Source organism: Neovison vison, chromosome 3 (genome assembly GCF_020171115.1).
Source record: "Neovison vison isolate M4711 chromosome 3, ASM_NN_V1, whole genome shotgun sequence".
NCBI classification, from domain to species: Eukaryota; Metazoa; Chordata; class Mammalia; order Carnivora; family Mustelidae; genus Neogale; species Neogale vison.
Genome location: NC_058093.1, coordinates 136,893,204 through 136,910,095, shown reverse-complemented (window position 1 = coordinate 136,910,095; position 16,892 = coordinate 136,893,204). Strand labels below are relative to the sequence as shown.

Sequence of the window (16,892 nt, the reverse complement as noted above, 5' to 3'; positions counted from 1 at the left end):
TGGAATCTTTATTCTTAAAGTGCACGATCGATCGTAGACACCACACTCTTTCCATTGTTCACAGGAGGCAAGGGAGGGGGCGGATGGGACAGCCTCGGCCGAGAGCTGGGCTGTAGAAGGAATCAGACCGGGCTGCTGGAGTCCAGGATCCGGGGCCAGCCTGAGGGGCAAGGGATCCGAATGCGCACCCCACGGCCCCAAGAGGTCCAGTGGGTGCATGTGACCTGTCTCTGTGCCTCTTCTGGGAGGCCCTGGGAAGGCCGACACAGCCCTGACTGTAGGAAAGAGCAAATTTTCAAAGACATCTCCCCCAGAAACTTCTGACCTTGGACAGTGTTTATGGCCAGGTCGAGCGCACCCCTTATCTTTCAAGGCTAGAAGGCGGCTTGTAAATGGTTGACTTATTAACTCAGTTTCGGTTTTCGGTGGGAAGCCACAGCCTGAATGGGGTGGGCGCCAGGGGCAGCTCTGGGTGCCCCTCAACTCCAGGCCGTGGGCCTCTAGCTCACAGCCTCACAGTTCTCCTGTCGGCAGGGAGTCCAGTGCCTGGATGCAGAAGGCGCATGAGGTGGGGGTGGGGGTGGGGGTTTGCAGGGCTTCTGAGCAAACAGCCAGCACCTGGAAGGGTCCATCCCCGACCCATCCCAGCTCAGAGCAGGAGCTGAACGAAGCCCCGTGGTCGGGCTCCTTCCCCTGCAGCGGTTTAACTGACAGCCCAAACGAGAGGCTGGGCCGGGCTCCGCTTGCACCATCAACCACAGTGCCAACCGAGGGAGGAGACGAGCCTTTCCCTACCCCTATGGTCAAAAACGAATTTCCTTTATGGCTGTCCTCTCCATCCTCTCCTGTATATCCCCTATTTTTATCTCAAGTTGGCTGTGTGTGTGTGTGTGTGTGTGTGTGTAGGATGGTGGATGATTCTTCTGGCTTTCTTTCCTGACTCAAGACGTGCTGGGAGCTACTGGTCAACCTTGGCCAGCTTCGGTCACCTCCAGGTCCCAGGACACAGGTGGGAACTCACCTGGGGATGACCCCAGCCACGGGGCAAACAGGGAAGTCAGGGTTGGGGCATGTTCAGTGCGTTCATAAAGCCTTTCACTCACTGCAGAAGGAATATTCTCTCTGACAGCTGTGTCCCCAGGCTTGTACCCCCTCAACTCTCCAATGAGGTCCTCACCCGCCATGAAGGTCTCCCCACAGAGAAGCGATCAGCCTTCCCCTCGGATGAACCCCACCTGCTCACCCCTTCCTGGGCAACGGCTGTTCATCGAGTTCATCTCGATCTTGGGCATCTGCGTGGCACCACGTGCAAGACCTCACGGAAGCACCAAAGACAGAAAACGTGCGTTTTTACCTGATGATAAGCCGATCCCGCCAGGCGATCGTGGGCGCCCTGGGAGCCTTGCCAGGCTTCTATGTCACACAGAGGAAGCTCCGTGTCCCGGGGCAGCGGCGCGACCATCCCGGGCAGGCTCTTGTTAAATCCCAAGCGGGGATAAGCCACGGCTGGGAGCACAGGGTCAGGACCTCAGGCCCAAGAAAAGAGAAACAAGAGTAAGAGCAGCAAGGAACGCATCAACGACGGAGAAGGGGAAGCAGCTGCCCTGCTCCTGGGCTCGCTCTACCTGAGTCGGTGGCCCTGGGGCGAAGCGACCCAAGCCTGAGCCCAGGAGAGCCAGCATGAGGACAGCCCGCGTGGGGGGTGGGGGTGGCCCTCTGAGTCCCCTGCTCACCGGCGTCGCCCCCTGCCAGCGTGGAGGGCAATGGCCGGCTGGGAGGCCCGCGGCGGGCTCCCTGGCGGTGGTCAGGTCACCTCCGCTCTCTCCAAGACATCGGAGGGGAGGAGGCTCGATGAAGCTCCAAGTCCCTTAACAAAAGGGCTTTGAGGATTCCGAGGAACGGTCAAGGACGTTGAGGCTCCCCCCCCCCCCCCCCCCCCCCGCCACCCCAGTAAAGGCTGCCAGGACCACTCAATGCTTTACTATCAGTCCCCCCCCCCCCCGCCGCCGCGGGGTATGCAGGTGCGGACGCACACTGCCCGCCCACTGTTCCCAGGTCTCACCTGGGCGCCCAGGTGAGCTGCGGGGGGTGGGGGCCAGGTGAGCTAGCCGCCCTCTCTGCCTGCCTGGATCCGGCTGCTTGGATCCCACACTGGCGATTGCCTGTCTCCACGAACCCCCTCCGATTCCTGTTCTGTGCCGGCCCCGGCCCCCCAGGAGCGCTCAGTCTTGCCGGGTGCTGATGTTTTCCCGCTGAATTGAACAGCGGTGGTCCGGGCCAGCGGCCGCAGCCTGCCCTCCCTGGCTCTGCTCTGCATATGTGATCCCCAACCCCCCACCATCCACCCCTCGCGGCCGCCATCTCTCCCCTCCTGCGCGACCACCGGTTGCTCACCAAGAGTGTGAAACTGTCTGTGGGCGGCGGGGGGCGGTCACGGGAGAGAGTGTTGATAAGGACGATAGAGTTCACAGGTAGCCTATAAAGGGATTCCGGGAAACCACCCTCCGCCCCGGGCTGCTCAAGAAGAACAGACTCTTCTCCACTGTTCCCAGTGGCCTTCAGAATCATGGCACCTTTTTCTGCTTAGTTGGTTCTGGCCCCTCTGGGCGTGATGCCGCCTCTGCTTCTCCACTTGCGGTCACTGCTCCCGCCGCTCCCAGAGCACGGCGGGAGCTGTCTCACCTGTGCGCACCTGGGAAGCCCCGGCTTCTTGCCACCGCGCTGTGGGCGAGTAGATGGACATCTGCGGTGCGAAAGGATCCTCCTGGGGCCCGGGGGGTGGGGGCCGAGAATCTCGGCATTTATGATTAGCTCCGCGGTAACGAAGAGGCGCGGACAGACATACGGCAACCCCTGCTTTCTCCGGTTGAGCGCTCCGGTCGATGCTGTGCGGAGCTGTCTGCACCTGGGATGAAGGTTGGCGGGAGGATGGGGTCGCAGATGGGGATGGGGACTTGGTGTGTGCACGCACGTGTGTATGCACCCCTGCGCGTGCCTGTAGGTGTGTACATGCACACGTGGGAGGGTGTGGGGACACACTTCTGTGCATGGCAGCAGTTGCACGCAAGTGTGAATATTTCAGGAAGAAGGAGAAGGGAGCACTTGAGATTGCTGGAGAAGGCTGGAGGACATCACTCCAAAAGACCTTGGTTAGTGATCAGGAGGAGAGAGGACTTGGTTCTGCTGAGCGGGAATAGAGGGCGGAGAACAAGAAACCACAAAAGCTTTTGGTATTTGGAATATAAAACAATAGCAGGTCTGGGAGGTTGGGTTTTTTTTGTTTGTTTGTTTGTTTGTTTTTCCTTTTTCCCTATAATAGGCCATCGAGGTCAGGTTTCAAGAGTTATAGTAAAATGAAAACTAACAGGGCTTTCTAAGAGTCAGGAGGAGTATGTACTAGGTTTACCCGACTGAGTATGGAACCGGGTCAGCTCCCCATCCCTGTAGGGCGGGGGTCTGTGGGTCCACGCAGGCCCCTGCTCTCAAGAGTTTGCTGTCTTCCTGGGGAACTGGGTGACTGTGTCTGGAAGCATTAGAGGACAACTCGGGCCAGGCATGTGGGAGTGGGGATTCTGCACATGTGTCTTCAAGACAGGATTCAAGCAAGAGGTGAGAATGAGTTGGGCCCAGAAGGATGGATATGGTCCAGATAATGGAGAAGGGAGGGAAGGGTTTCTAGAAGGGGTATGTATGTGTGTGTGCAAGTGTGTGTGTGTCTGTCAGAGGAAACCCAAGACTGGAAGTAGGTTAGCAGGGGATATACATATGGCTCGGAAGAATGGTCAACAATCTGGGGGCTTCCCATGTTCCAGGCCATACATCTGCATGTGTGATCTTCCCCCGCCCTTACAACAGCCCTGAAACTTTATTATTCTGCTCATTTTGCAGAAGAGAAAACTGACGTAGGCCACAGGGTCCATGGGGGAAAGAACTAGAATTTGAACTCACAAATATCTCCAAACCCTTGTTCCTTTGTGTCTTTGCTTTTGAAGATTTGATTTTGATTTTTAATTTTTTAAAAATTTAATTCCAATATAGTTTCTAAATGTTACTTATACTCCAGTATCGTTAACACACAGCACTATATCAGTTTCAGGTATCCAGTGCAGTGGTTCAGCACGGCCATGCGTCAGCTGATGTCCATCTTGACAAGTGCCCTCCCTAATCCCCATCACCTATTTCCCCTCCCCCCACCCACCAAGCCCTCTGGTATCCCTGAGTTTGTTGTCTCTAGTGAAGAGTCTATTTCTTGGGTTCAAACTCTTGTTCTTAATCACACTTCTCGTGGGGCCCACCTGGCGGAGGTTGATAGAGAAGAGTTGAGTGGGGACCAGTAGGTGGACGGGAGGGGGATTGAGTGTCAGTGTTGGAGCTCTCAGAAGATTCTAGCGTTGCTGCAGGAAGCCATAGGGAGACTTGGCTGGTCTTGACCGTTGTGGGAATGTGGAGAAAGCGGTTCTGAACAGAACACATGAGGGTTTACTGGAAGATGCTAGAGAGCAGGGAGAATGCTTAAGAGTGGGCATCATGGACCTGACTAAGGTGGAGGGGTGGCAAGAGACAGGATGAGTGAAAGGGCATCTCAGCATGAGACAGAAGTGTGTGCGAGGGGCGTAGGGCAGAGGGGGTGGCTGGAGAGGTAACACCAGGAGCAGAAACGGAACTCTCAGGAGGGGCAGCGCCCGGTTCCACTCAAAAGACACTCTGCCCTACCTTGAATTTCTGGAGCAAAATAAGGGTTCCTGTTGTGGCACTTCTCATAACTTTTGATATGCCCGTGTGACTGATATGCCAATGTGACTCTATAAGAGGGGAATGTAACATGTGGGATTTCTGCAGCCTGTTGACAATGAGACTCCGTTTCTACAAAGTGCCTCCTGGAGCTGGTGTTCCACAGCACACTCTTTGGGAAACACTATAGTGGTCAACCATGGGAAACGTGAGTAATCCGCTAACTTGGAAATGTGGATGCAGAGCCGAGGCTCTTGTTTCACGAACCTGTGCAGTTTACCTGTTTGTTTTGCATTCCTAATCTTGCTTTGTCCTCTTCTAGAAGCCAGGATCACTTCCTCCAAGTCTGCTGCTTAGGGGAGCCTTGAGACAACGCGTTCACTGGCCCCGCGTCTGGCCTGCGGGCAGAAGTGGGCTCCCCTGGACAATGACCGTCCTCGAGCCTTCCTGAGGACGGGGATGACCTTGCCCTGCTCAGCCCTCTGGTGCCAGCCTGGGATGCCCCCCTCCCCCAGGACCCCATCCTCCACCATACCTGGGGAGAGTCGCGCTCTGTCAGAATAACATTCGGCCTGGGGGAAAGACAACCAACAGGGACCTTAGAACAGCCTGGGGGTTCCAGCCAGATCATAGCAAAAATAATAACGTGACTTATTTGCCATAGAAGAGAATTCAGAACAGGAAGGATCTTGGACGCCGTCCAGGTGGTGTTAGTTACAAAGGAAGCGAAAGAACCACTTGAGAAGGTCTCCCTGGTGAGGCAGTCTGTAGCCCTTGGGGATTGGAGGTGGTGAAATGGGGAATATTTAGGGAGAGGACCTGTCTGTCGACATAGCTACCGGCTTGCACAGCGCCCCGAGGCGTGTCCCCACTGGAGACGGGAGGATCAGCTCCAGGGACGAATCAGCCACTTGGGAGTCTAGAGACCTGGACATTTTAACCCAGCCCAGTCACCGATGGGCTAGCTGACCCCAGGGCAAAACACTTTGTGTGGTTTCCTCATTCGGGAAGAAAAAGAGAGAGGGGGGGAGAGAGAGAGAGAGAGAGAGAGAGAGAGATAAAATCTGATCTACCTCTCAGAGGTTTGGGTGGTTTCTGTTTTGCTTTTTGTGAAGAGCAACTAATAAAATGATACCAAACCCCTCTGAAAATAAATACAGGCTCTATGCGTTTCTAGCAATAATAGCAAGTATTCTCGTTGGGATCGTGGCTCAATTTACCACGATAAAATCACTGGTAAATTTCTAAAAAGTTACTCCTTTGTGCACATACCTTCTCCATAGCAAATGGCTTTCTGTTCGGGGAAAGTGAAAGGACACTCCAAGTCATTCATGTGCGGGTTTATGTATTTCTCTCCCCAGCTGAATAGAACTCTCTCCAGGTCTCCAATTTGGTCATATTTCAGAAATGGTTGAACTTCAGATTCTGAACTTTCGCTCACTGAGTGCGGAGTTAGAAAAAATAATGAGATTAGTAGATAAGTAAACAAACATTTTAATTGAGACTCAAGGCTGCAGAAGTACTCTGGGCAGTATGGAATTACATGTTTCCATATTCTTTGTTGGTCTGTGCGAAACCAAAACCCAGAAGGTTATATTAAACATAATCGCCTAGCTCCACGGGGCCCTGCAAAGAGTTTTTCATGTGGTCATTTAAAGGCCAGCGATTGTACCAAACACAATGGCACGAATGAGTGTGTCCCTTGCTTCTGTTTCTTTCAGGGAGTAAACGAGCTCTGGGGGAGGGTAGAAAAGTACCACATTTCAGATCCCACCCCCACCCCAAAAAAGGGGGACAACCTTGATGGACCTCACTGATCCCTTAGGAGAGGTGGATTTGAGCTCAGCATGGAATGAGGTCTTCATGAAGGTTTTAGGTTGTGAGAACCTAGCCTCTGGCCCTCAGGAGTGCTTCTAAGTTCAAAACTTCACTGCATTTGATTTATTTTGGGGGTGTGTATTTAATACATTTTTCATAGACTCCCATCCTAAAAGCTTTCTGATTGATTGGTGGCAGGGAGCCAGCTCTCTTACCTAACTAGACAAAGTTCTCACTTTCTCTCCAAATACCCAAGACATTCAGGAAAGGCCAAAGGAATCCTAGAAGACATTGTGCTGTTCTTTCTCCTCAGATGCCTTGCCGCTAGTGGGTTGGACCTGAAAGTGTCACCCAGTACCTCTTTCCTTTGAATTTGAAGCGGTCTTGTTGATCACAAGGCAGGCACGGGCTTTCATGGGTCCTACACTCTTCACTTCCTCCGCCAGCTACCATCGTCTGAGAGCATGCTCGTAGCAGAGGAGTGGGTCTCCGTAGCTGGAGCAGGCTAAGTGTAGATCCAAGGCCTAGAATATCAGCTTCGACTTCCCTTTTAATTTTCCTTACAGCTGCCCTGTCCTATACAGAGCCACTTGCCACATGGGACAACTTAAGTTTAAATAAAACTAAATTAAAGATTGAGTTCTTGGGGCACCTGGGTGGCTCAGTGGGTTAAGCCGCTGCCTTCGGCTCAGGTCATGATCTCGGGATCCTGGGATCGAGTCCCGCATCGGGCTCTCTGCTCAGCAGGAAGCCTGCTTCCCTCTCTCTCTCTCTGCCTGCCTCTCCATCTACTTGTGATTTCTCTCTGTCAAATAAATAAATAAAATCTTTAAAAAAAAAAAAAAAAGATTGAGTTCTTCTCCCACACGAGCCATGCTAGCCTGTCTCAAATGATCATGGTGGCGACTAGATCAGGAGGCATTCATATAGAACATTTCCATCATTGTGAAAAGTTCTGTTGAACTGCACTGTCTTGGAGTGTACCCAGCCAAGATCTTCACTTTTGTTGAATTTTAAGAAAATAATACCCATAAAGGTAAATGACATTTCCAAGGATCTCTGGGGACATATTATGAAAACATTTCTTGGCTGTCTTGGAATCCTGCGGGATGTCCTTTATCTTAAACTTTATTTTTGAAAGAAATTTTCTATATTGAATGTATATTTGATTTTTGCAAGGAAAATAATCTAACATAACAATGGTCTTGAAATATAAAAACACTAATTCTTTGGGGGGATGCCCGACATGGTACAGTCCATGATGTTTAAATTATTCATCAATTTCTAGTGACCTGTGAATTTCAAACGAGAGAGCAAGACTGGAATAATTTTCAGAGAAACATGGCTACATTTATTCCTTACCCTGGATTGTGTTGATAATAATTGTTATGCTCCAAAAGACACTTGGGAAACTGGAATCAGTCACATGAGAAGGCCACTAGGTGAGCTGAGCCCTGGAGTCACAGGACCTAGAATTATATCATTGGCCAGACTCCGGCTGGGAGGACAGTGGTGCAGGCTTACGGCACATGTCTCCACGAAAACACTTAGGCACTGCGTGACAATAAATGTCTCCCTCACTCGACCGCATCCACGATTTATACAGTACTTCATGCAAGAAATCACTGGGGGCCAGAATTCACTGTGGGTGGGAAGGCTTAGGCCTTGCTCAGCTGCAGAAAACAACTACGAAGAGTCATAGAGCATTAAAGACGGGGAATTCAGGACTCAGGGACTCTTGAAAAAGATCCCCCAAAGGAGAGGACCAGAAACTTCCTATGCGAGCCAGCTTTTCCACTAGGCTTCCCTGTATACACTTGGCCCAAGTGGAGATCAAAGGGAATTCTGGGCAATAGTTTTAAGTTATTAATTAAGTGAGGGGCGCCTGGGTGGCTCAGTGGGTTAAGCCACTGCCTTCGACTCAGGTCATGATCTCAGGGTCCTGGGATTGAGCCCCACATCGGGCTCTCTGCTCAGCAGGGAGCCTGCTTCCCTCTCTCTCTCTCTCTCTCTGCCTGCCTCTCCATCTACTAGTGATTTCTCTCTGTCAAATAAATAAATAAAATCTTTAAAATAAATAAATAAATAGTTATTAATTAAGTGAAATTGATCTGCAATTATTCTAAGAGTCAAATGAACCATGGTGTAGAGAGAAGATAAAAGAATCTGGGCTCACCATGGTCTTTATTAATTTCCTCTTTACAATGAATACCTCTCCTTCCATTCTCCGAGCCCTCGTCCATCCATGTGCAGTCAAGAAATACAACACAAAGCAGCAGAGCCTCGATCTTCGCACAGTGGCAGGAAGACCACATGGGGCATGGAGTGTCCATCCAATACTACAGGTCTGGCAAGTAAGGACCAGAACCCAGAAGGTCAGAGAATGAGCGTAGGCAACAGCGGTATTCTGCTATCCTTTGTCATTCTGCCCTGTTTGGCTGAGCACGGGCTTCCTGAGTTTTCTTATAGTCCGGAGGAAGCGTTAAGGAGGGACAGAAGGTCAGGCCTTTGTGGCAGTGCCAAGAGTACCTTCCTCTTTCCCAGGCGACTGTGACTGCCCTCCCCCCAACGTGCATGGACTCAGGCTGGAGATGGGCCGTGCTGGTTCCCAGAACAGGTCACAGAGCCCTGACTAGCCAATGATTGGTGAAAGCAGATATCCTTCCTGACCCCTGACCTATCAGCCAGAGGAAACAGAGAGAAGAAGGCATCGTCTTCTGGGTGCTCATCATCATCACTGGGTGCTCCCGCGTGCTCGGATGACAGCACCATGGCAGAACCTCAAGGTCCGAGTGGAAGCGAGGTGGTGCACGGAGGACGAGCAGGAAGCAAGAGGAACCGAAAGCCCAACTGCTGGGCTGTGGCTGTGGCAACAGAGGCCGAGCCGTTCAAGAGGGGCCCCTGCAGCCGCCAGACCTTGTCCCCACAGACGATGGTCTTCCCGGACGCTAGAGCTTCCGGACCAAGAGGTGCAGTTGGCCAGAAAGCTGACTGTGCTGGCTGGTGTCGATGGGACCGACAGGCCTGGGCACATGCAGGGGAGAAGGTCATGGTCTGCACATGTGACAATGTGCTGAGTTCGGCCCCTAGGTCATTGCCGGTGAACTCAGAAAGGGAAGTCTGATGTAGGTGGAAAACACAAACCTCAGCTCCACTACCATGAGCTGTGAGGCTTCGTCAAGATGAATTAACCTCTCTGATCTCAGTTTCTCTACTGAGGAAAGCTGAACAATGCCCCCCACCCCAAAGATGTGCCTGTCCTAATTGCCGGAACCTGTGACCCTACCACCTTACGCAGTACAGTGGGCCTTGCCGATGTCATTTAGTTCATGACCTCGAGATGGAGAGGCTTTCCCGGATGTCCAGGTGGGCTCGGTGCCACATGGGGTTCTGTGAGAGGGACCCAGGAGCGCCAAGGCGAGGGAGAGGTGCTGACCGAAGCAGAGGCTGGAACGATGTGAGGGAGGGGTCATGAGCTCAGGTACGCAGGCGCCTCTAGAAGCTAGGAAAGGCAAGGAAACGGAGTCTCCCCCAGAGCCTTCCAGAAGTAGTGCGGCTCTGATGATACCTTGATTTTGCCCAGTGGGACCTATAACATTCAACATGAAGGGAACCTGCCTCATAGGATGTCTGGGACAGGTGAAATGATGCAGTGGATCTAAAGGACTTAGCAAAAAAGTATCCACCCTATAAATGTTGGGTGGCTTTCTCATTTTTTTTTTCAAGATTGTATTTATTCATTTGACAGAGAGAGACACAGCAAGAGAGAGAGCACAAGCGGGAGAGTGGGGGAGGGAGAAGCAGACTCCCCACTAAGCAGGAAGCTAGAGGCGGGGCTCTATCCCAGGACCCAGCGATCATGACCTGAGCCGAACGCAGACCCTTGACTGAGCCACACAGGCACCCACCAAGTCTGTCTTCAACCCCACCCACTACACTGTCCTGAAGACAACTTGGGGCAGTTGGAAGTAGGCACAGCTCTTCCAAAGAAACCATGGCAAAGCATTTTAGAATTGCTGAGCCCAAGGAGATACTTCTAAGTCCTTTACCTCAGGAAACTCTGGAACCCCAGAGTCCCCTCTGGGTAAGCTGTCACAGACATCTGACCAAAGTCCTGCATTCCAGCCCCGCACAGCCATGCCGTCGGTGGTGTGGGTGGGACCACAAGTGCACTGGAGGCCCTCTTTCCATGAGGTGGTAGGGGAGACTGGAAAACGTCACCATGCTGTGCGGCTGTGATGTGGGTAAGGACTCAGAGGATGTCATTAACGAATGGCTGCGCTGCCACCAGGGCGTTGCATGACTCCAGTGACCTCATCCGATTTCCTGATCACTCGTGTTGATCCCCTTATAGATTTCTGCCATCTTCCCTGGCTTTGTTTTGCATCAAGAGACTGAATATCTAGATGGACAATGGCCAGACCACATAGAAACATTGAACTCTGACCTCCAATCTACAGTAACCAGCCCAGGAAATCAGCCCAAACAATAACCAGGCCAGGAAGTTGGCCTGTTCTCTATGAATCACACTGTTGGAAGTCAGACTTCTATCTCTAGTAACAATCCAGGAAACAATAACCTCCGAAACAATGGGTCCCAGATGACCAGGACCTGATTAATAACCATCAACCTCCTTTATCGATGTCCCCACCTCCAACTTAGGACTAGCCAGAGAAAGCTGCATATGCTTCCCAAGTGATCATGTAGGATGCTGACTTCTCGTTGGCCCTCCTATGGCTTCCCCGCGCCAACAGCCTCCAACAGGGGCGTACCCAAAGCCTTCCCTTCTTTCACTGTAAAGCTTTCCCTCTGTCTGCCGTTGAGTCTCTGCCAAATGCAAGTGATGGTGGCTGACTTCCTCGCTATATATAGCGGGCTCTGAATAAATAGCCTTTGCTTGTTCTCATTTGGTTGGTCTCTGTTTCCACATGTCATACGACTGGCAAGTGTGGATTTGGGGGTGAAAACATACTCTATGCTCCTGGACAAGGGCAAACTGGTCACATGTGGTTGGCTCAGCATGACAACTGTGGCCTTGTAAGGCCCGAGACCCCTCTCAGTTTCTATCTTTGTAGACTATACATGGCTTCCCCTGGAGTAGGACAGGGGTGTGATGAAATAGTGACTAAGTTCTGTTGGAACCTGAATTAGTTATGGTACCATTGGGTGGAACAAAAAAGAAGTAATTAGTGGAGGCAAATGGGAAAAGTCCAAAATTGGAATTTTATTTTAAAGGAACACTTGGGAGAGAACAATTTAGGAAGGAAGACAACATATTCCCCCAGTCCCCTGCACACAGCTCTCATTTTAAAGAAAACAATGAGAAGGTAGATTTTAAGTGGTGTCATAGGGAATGTTAGAAGCTAATGTTACTAATCTAAAAGCTATCAGGGCAAGGAAATATCCAGGTGGTTATGGGATAGAGATATTGCAGGAAGTCTCTATAGACATCTCAAATTGTTGGTCTTTGAAAATAAGGTCCATGTGCAATGTTCTCTGCAGTGTCATTGTCAAGATTATTACTAAGTTTATAGCTGGGCATCATCAAGATGAATTCTCATGATGTGTACTTGGCTCCTAGGACCACAGTTGATTATTATCCTGGGGGTCATTTATCATCCTGTGTGTGTGTGTGTGTGTGTGTGTATGTGTGTGTAAATAAAAATGAAAAGTCAGGGTTTGGTAATGATTAAAAAAATTGTTGACCTTGTGGTTAATTACAAGAATTTGCTTCTTTCATTCAGTTTCTTACAATTTTTTTTTCGGTTTCTTAATTTAAGTGATTACCCCGTCTTTGTAGCTATCATGGTTTCGTGTTTTCTGTGGTTGCACAGCTTTTAATGGTTTGGAATAATAAATAGTTATTTTCCACTTCACATGCCATCATGACCCCTTGCATCGCCATTTTGATCTTCCTCCCCCACTGTCCTTAGGAGGCTGGTAGGACACGGTAGAACAAAGGATACATCCTGTTGAATGGAGGAAAAACTTAAGACTCAAAGAAGCAGAATGCTTTAACCAAGCTAATGTTTTTAGTAAGCCAGAATTCGGGGCCCAGACACCAAGCATTCGAAGCCTGCCAATAGAGCTTGAAACACTTCCATTGAACACAGTACAATCTAGTTTGCTTTCAACTGACAGCAAATGTTTCAAAACCAAGAACTCTTTTAGGTAAGTTTGGATTTCAGAGACTGCGTGTAAAAAAAGAATGGAAATGACCTCAATAGTTTTTGTATGGATCAGAGGTTGACATGATATATTGCATTAAATAGAATACATTATTAAAATTAATTTCGTATATTATTTTAATTTTGAATGTCACTACTAAAAATGAAAAATCACATCTGTGGCTGGCATTTGATTCCTATTGAACAGCGCTGGTCCAGAAGTTTCCCCTTTGGATAAGACATCACTTCGTAGGTGAGGGTAAGTGGGGCCAGGAGTCCAGCTGTGAGTAAAACAGGACAGAGACTTGTAGCAAAGGGCCAGAGGACAGCTGGTCCACCGTGCCCTTGGGAACAAGGCCCTTCTTATGCAAGACATTAAAGAAGCAGCAAGAGTTCCATGTGACAATTTCAAAGGAAACATTTTCATTTCTGCAACCTAGTTCTTTCCTAAACTCCGCCCAAGGCAAAATGGATTATTGCTTCCTGGAAATGGAACCAGGGGACTTGAAAGTGTTTCATATTAAAAACAGAAAAGCCGAAGAAAAAGAAAAATAATTACATTTCTAAAAGCTTTTAGAACAAATGCTTGCTTGTGAGAAATAATTTTCCTATAAATATTTTATTCCTCCTTTTCTTTCTTTTGCTCGCCAGCTGAGGAGTTCCACATGGATATAGGAGGTGATGTTCCCCTTGGGAGGGAAGATCAAAGCCAGTCTGGGTCTACTTTCCACTGAGTTTGACGTAGTCTTTGCCCGCCTGCCTGAGATGAAATGGTCCCAAAACTTTGGAAAAACACAGAAGGAATGCAGAGAAAAATCCATAGCTACATAAGCATGGAAGCCAGTTGTTTCTGAGAAAGATTCAAGGCTTGGTTAGCAAGAGAGAGAGATGCTTATTGTCTGTGGGAAACTGCCCCTAACAACTCATTTTGAAAGACAACATGTAGTTCTGTAAACAGCAAGTCAATCCTGACTGATGCTAAAGTTGCATCCAGAAAACAATGAGCCTATTAAATGGGAGTTGATAAATATTAAAAAGAAAAGAAAAAGCAAATAGGCAAAACACGAGAATGAGAATGAGATTCCCTGAGGCTAAAGACTGGATCTTAATCATTCCTAAAGCCTAGAGCCTGGCCCCACACCTGTGCTTGGAGTGGAGCACCCCAAATGTTTGTTGGATGCCTGGATCCATTAATCAACCAGTCCAGGGGCACCTGGGTGGCTCAGTGGGTTAAAGCCTCTGCCTTCAGCTCAGGTCATGATCTCAGGGTCCTGGGATCGAGCCCTGCATCGGGCTCTCTGCTCAGCGGGGAGCCTGCTTCCTCCTCTCTCTCTGCTGCCTCTCTGCCTACTTGCAATCTCTGTCTGTCAAATAAACAAATAAAATCTTAAAAAAAAAAAAAATCAACCGGTCTTAAGAGCACTGAGTGGGAATGATGTGCCAAGGCACTTAGCATGGAAAACTGGGAAAGGATAATACCACTGACAGCAAAGGAGAAGCTAGGGAAAGACCTCATCTTGGGACCAGATTGTACATTAGATTTGGTCGATGTGTTGAGGGTATGGTAAATAACCAGTTGCCCGTGGACAGCAAGGAGCTGAAAGGAGATTCAAGGCTATCTTGATAATCAGCAGCATCACGTCAACTCCCAGCTAAGGAACTATGACGTATTTGGTGTAATCTTACTAAAGAGATGAAATGATACATGAGGCGTGTCCATGCAGGACATATATATCTATCTACACACAGATGTATTTTGCTGACTTGGCATTCAGGGGCTTGACCTGCAGCAAGGGTAGACTTCTTCTGTGCTCCTGCTGGAGACGATCCACCATGGTTTCCCCATGTTTCTGCTCATGTTGCAAGCAAGGCACTGATTGCTCTTTCTTCCAGACTTCCCAAGGCTGTCTTTACAGCAAGGACGGACACCAGGCCTTCTTCCGGAGCAAAGGCCAGACTTGCTTACTGCTCATTATAAATGATTTGAGTTGCCTAAATTCCTAAACTCTGTTCCTTTCCTGTATCCCAATCCACTATGTGTGCAGATGTCTTCTGGTCCTTTTCACCGGGTCTTGTGGGAATTGGTGCTTGGGGACCGGGCTCAAAAAATAGATATTTTTGGGGCGCCTGGGTGGCTCAGTGGGTTAAGCCGCTGCCTTCGGCTCAGGTCATGGTCTCAGGGTCCTGGGGTCAAGTCCCGCATCGGGCTCTCTGCTCAGCAGGGAGCCTGCTTCTCTCTCTCTCTCTCTGCCTGCCTCTCCGACTACTTGTGATTTCTCTCTGTCAAATAAATAAATAAAATCTTTAAAAAAAATAGATATTTTGGCTACTGCAAGGGCTGTGAGTAATAATCTGTCCTTTGTCTCTGACTCAGGAACCTTATGTTTTCAACGAGCCTCCTATTAAATGGTGGCAGGCAGACTTGCTGGCTTTCAAGTTTGGGGTGGGGGGAGGTGCGGAAATCTCAGACTTTTCAGTTTTTGACACCCTCTCTGAGATTCCCACTCTGGGTCCAAGGAGGAACTATAGGAGACTGTATCTATAGAACTACAGAGGGCTGGAATTGAAGGCAACTCAGAAAGTTCTTCTCTCGGGGTAAGAAAAGAGAGAGAAAAAGAGCCAGGCCTGATTGCTTTGGGGGCATGCCTTTCATTCTGGATGTGGGCTCCGATCTTTCAGCAGCAGAAATTAAGGATGGTAGAGAGCATGCAACCAAGAACACACAGACAGAGAATTGAGTAGGGTACAGGGGGCAATGAGGCTGCAGGGTTTTTAAATGCAAAACAAACTCCCCCCACCTCAGAAAAGGAATTTTAACATAAATCTGCAACCAAAAGAATATAGTTAAAATAGATTAGCTTCTATTTTTTACCAGTGCATTTAAATGAGTAAACCAGTTTACTCAAACCATTGAAAAGTAAACCAATGCCTTTAAATGAGTTTTTTGTGACCTTAAGGCTTTATTGTTCTTATTTTTTTTTCCTGGATGAGTACTGATTGCAATTATTATTATCCATTTACCTACTTCCTTGGTGCTGACAGAATGATTTGCTTCAATACCAAAGCCCCTGCCGGGTCCTGGAGGGAGGGAGTGTATCTTCTGCTTCTCCCCCCACCCCCTTTCCTCTAGGGCGCTCTCAGTAGAGTCTGGAGGACATGCTGAGGTGTCTTCTGAGGAGTTGCTGGTGTGCCACTGAAAGAAGTTTTTTAAAGACAAGTTCCGCCCTCGTACATGTTTAACTTGACATCTAATTTTTAAAATTTAAATGTAAACAGTTGCAAAGGATTTAATTTCCAATGCGTTGTTAATAGTATGAGAAAGAAAACTGTCCCAAAACAGGCTATGGTAGAACATTTTTGCATGATGTAATTTACAACCCCTTCTGTGAAGTCATTATGATTCTTGATAAAATGCTTGAGTAATTTCCAGATAGACTTTATGGGATTAAGAAATCCTGAGAAGTTAGGGTTCCCCACTCTGCTATCTTAAAACAGGTCAATCAAACATTGGCTGTTTTTTGGTTAATGACACCTTTCTTGCTTTAAAGGTCTTTTCTGAGAGAGAACCCTGGATTTGAAGTCCATTAAAAAAAAAAAAACTTTATTTATTTGAGAGAGTGCATGTGCACAAGCAGGGGGTAGAGGAAGAGGGAGAGGGAGAAGCAGACTCCTGATTGAGCAGGTAACCTGATGCTGGGCTTAATCCCAGGATCCTGGGATCATGACCTGACCCGAAGGCAGACACTTAACTGACTGAGCCACTCAGGCACCCTTATTATCCAATTATTAAGATGTACAAATATGTTGCAAATTTTGATAATTATTAAATATAAAAAATAATTTTAATGGAAAGACGCCTCTTACTGGTATGAATGGGGCTGGATTATTCCCTTCCACTTTCCCCCTGCAATTTCTAGTAATAGAAATTACCTATTACTAGAAGGAGCTAGAGTCACCATTGAGTCTATTCTTGCTTTTTGTTCTTATGGATGTAAGCTGTGAACAGTGTTGTTCACCTGAAAACGTGTGGTATAGCGAACAACCTCGTCATCAATAAGATATTGACTTTATTTTTCTGGAGTTGTCCTTATGAATTGGTACAACATCACTCATGCTCCATTGGTTTTCTTCATGCCCAGGGAGATGCATATTTTACAGTTGTCCAAATTCTGGCCT

General features: G+C 48.7%; 1 long non-coding RNA gene across 1 annotated transcript; it reads right to left on the bottom strand.

The window, feature by feature from the left end:
• Positions 1-5,040: 5,040 nt before the first annotated feature.
• LOC122901902 lies at positions 5,041-6,056 on the bottom strand. The gene is made up of 3 exons (XR_006383703.1): positions 6,004-6,056; positions 5,267-5,303; positions 5,041-5,129 (listed from the first exon to the last, which is right to left on the bottom strand). It is a non-coding gene; the product is annotated as an uncharacterized LOC122901902 (long non-coding RNA).
• Between the last annotated feature and the right edge of the window lie 10,836 nt (positions 6,057-16,892).